This window comes from Neomonachus schauinslandi, chromosome 2, assembly GCF_002201575.2.
Source record: "Neomonachus schauinslandi chromosome 2, ASM220157v2, whole genome shotgun sequence".
NCBI classification, from domain to species: domain Eukaryota; kingdom Metazoa; phylum Chordata; class Mammalia; order Carnivora; family Phocidae; genus Neomonachus; species Neomonachus schauinslandi.
Window position 1 is genome coordinate 44,789,299 of NC_058404.1, and position 2,756 is coordinate 44,792,054.

Below are 2,756 nucleotides of genomic sequence, written 5' to 3' on the forward strand. Positions count from 1 at the left end.
GCCTCACCCCAAACACACACACGGCCCTGCAGCCCGTTTCTGCTGAGACGAGAGGCTTAAAGTCCGTCGTTCCGTGACCATGATAGCCTCGACTTTAAGTCACACGTGAGGAACGGACCCAAAAGGGGGACCTGCTCCAGTTCGGAGCCAGAGAGCCTTCCTGCCCACCTACGGTGCCTCAGTTTCCCTATCTGAACCACCAACCTAAAAACAACATCGTGCTCTCAGAATAAAAACTTTGGAAAAACCTGAAAAAGATACAGAAAAAATTACCCACAAGTCTCCCATTAACATCTTGCTGTTTTTATATATCTTTTATGTAACTGAACCACTTTGCATATACAACGTATATGCAAGATACAACGTATCTTGTTTTTAAACAGTAACCTTTCCTTATTGTAAATGTAATAGGTGTTCATTATGTCACATTCAGAAATTTCAAACACAACCTATTATTATAAATCTATGCCATGAAGCAATGTGAATGCTACCAGTATAATAAACAATGTTAATCTGTTTATTAGGGGTGCCTGGGTGGCTCAGGTCATGATCCCGTAGTCCTGGGATCGAGCCCCGTGTCGGGCTCCCTGCTCAGCTGGGGAGCCTTCTTCTCCCTCTCCCTCTGCTCTCCCCCTGCTCGTTCTCTCTCTCTCTCACTCTCTCAAATAAAATAAATAAAATATTTTTAAAAAATCTGTTTATTAGAAAAAAGAAATTTCAAACACAAGAAAAGTGACTTTTTGTTGCTCCATTGAGAAATAATGTTAATATGTTGATATGTATCTTTTCAGTCTTTTTAACAAGCATAACATACCAAAAGGGAAAAAAAAGCATAGTAGATTCATACTTTACATGCTTTTTTGTAACTTTCCTTTTCCACTTTATTCAGCATGAATCATTTTTATGTTATTAAATGCTCTTTTTCATTTATGATGATAGAACATAACAAATAGGCTCTATTTTATTTAACCAATTTTCTATTGTTAGCCCTTTGTTTTGGTTCTAATTTCTCCTCATCATGAACAGGGCAAATTGTAGCTGAATTTTTGCACTCCCCTGTTCTGCATTAACCCCTCCGAATTCCCAGCCCCATCAAAGATTATGGCAAGATGGTACCTGATAAAATGTATGAAAATGCTTTGAGAAATACATATGTCGCTGTGCAGATGTGAAGGATTATTGCTGTCATCAGTGAATTCAGGGAGTCGGCGGTGTTGGTGCAAATAGTGCATGTCTTAAACAAAGAATAAATAGTAAGAGCAAACACATGGTACTTTCTATGTGGGAGGTACTGTTCCAAGAGCTTCACAGTATTTATTTATTTATTTATTTATTTATTTATTTATTTATTTTAAGATTTTATTTATTTGACAGAGAGAGAAAGAGAGCACAAGTAGGCAGAGCTGCAGGCAGAGGGAGAAGGAGAAGCAGGCTCTCCGCTGCGCAGGGAGCCTGATGCGGGGCTCGATCCCAGGACCCCGGGATCATGACCCAAGCCGAAGGCAGCCGTTTAACCGACTGAGCCACCCAGGTGCCCCTTTTTTATTTTTTAAAGATTTTATTTATTTATTTGAGAGGGAGGGAGAGAGAGAGAGAGAGTGAGCATGATCGGTGGGGCAAAGGGAGAGGGAGAAGCAGACTCCCCGCTGTGCAGGGAGCCCGATGCAGGGCTGATCCCAGGGCTCTGTGATCATGACCTGAGCCGAAGGCAGATGCTTAACTAACTGAGCTACCCAGGTGCCCCAGCTTCACATTATTTTTAATATATTTAATCTTTACGGCTCTATGAGGTAGGTACTATTAATTGACTTAGCTTTTAGATGAGGAAGTTGAGGCACAGAAAGGTTAAGTATTTTGTCAAAGGCCACAGAGCTAGGAAATGGTGGAGCTGGGATTCTAAGCCAGATTTGCTTCCAAGGCTACACATGTAAACCTCTCCTAAGAAGCCAGTCCTCCTGACAGCAGATGACTGGGGAAAGGGGGTGTGTGGCAGCGTGGACATAAAGGAAGATTTCCGTGTGCTGTGGCATCCCACGTGATAATAATAGAGGCCGACAGAGGCTTATCATAAGGGGCTCATCAGCGTTCAGTCTCTGCCTCAAAGACCAGGGCACTTTGATGATAACACCAAAATGATTATTTAAAACAAAAGTTATCTTTTAGAGATATGCACTGTATACTTAGGAACAAAAGGACATGATGTGTTTTGTTTGTTTGATGTGTTTTGTTTATAATCCTGATTGGGGAGGGTACATAATGAATGGACAGAATATAAGTGATATGAACTCAGTCATGAGTTGTATTTGTTAAGGCTGAGTGGTGGACTGCAAGAACTCTCTTGTATTTGCTTGCAGTTTGCCATGAGATAACATTTTTTTTTTAATCTTGTATCATTGGACCATTCATGAATGACCTTTGCAGGGATATTCCAACCCAGAGTGTAAAGATTCGGAGTAGAACATAAAAGATAAACTCAACTCTTTATTGCAGCTTTCTGAAAAGCTTCCCCAGTGTTGACCAGTCTGTGGAAACATCCCCTGAGGGCCCACTCCCCCTTGGGAACCAGGGGAGTGAGCATTCATTCAAGAGGTCTTATTTTTCATCTCACTCCCAGAGATGAGCTGCGAGGGGCACAGCTGAGTTCGGGAGACATGACCTATAAATGAAAAGCTCACAACACAAGCGAACAGTTCAGCAAATACCCCGAAAACCTTACAGGAGGCTGAATGGGTACAGGAGGAGGACATGTGTGGTAT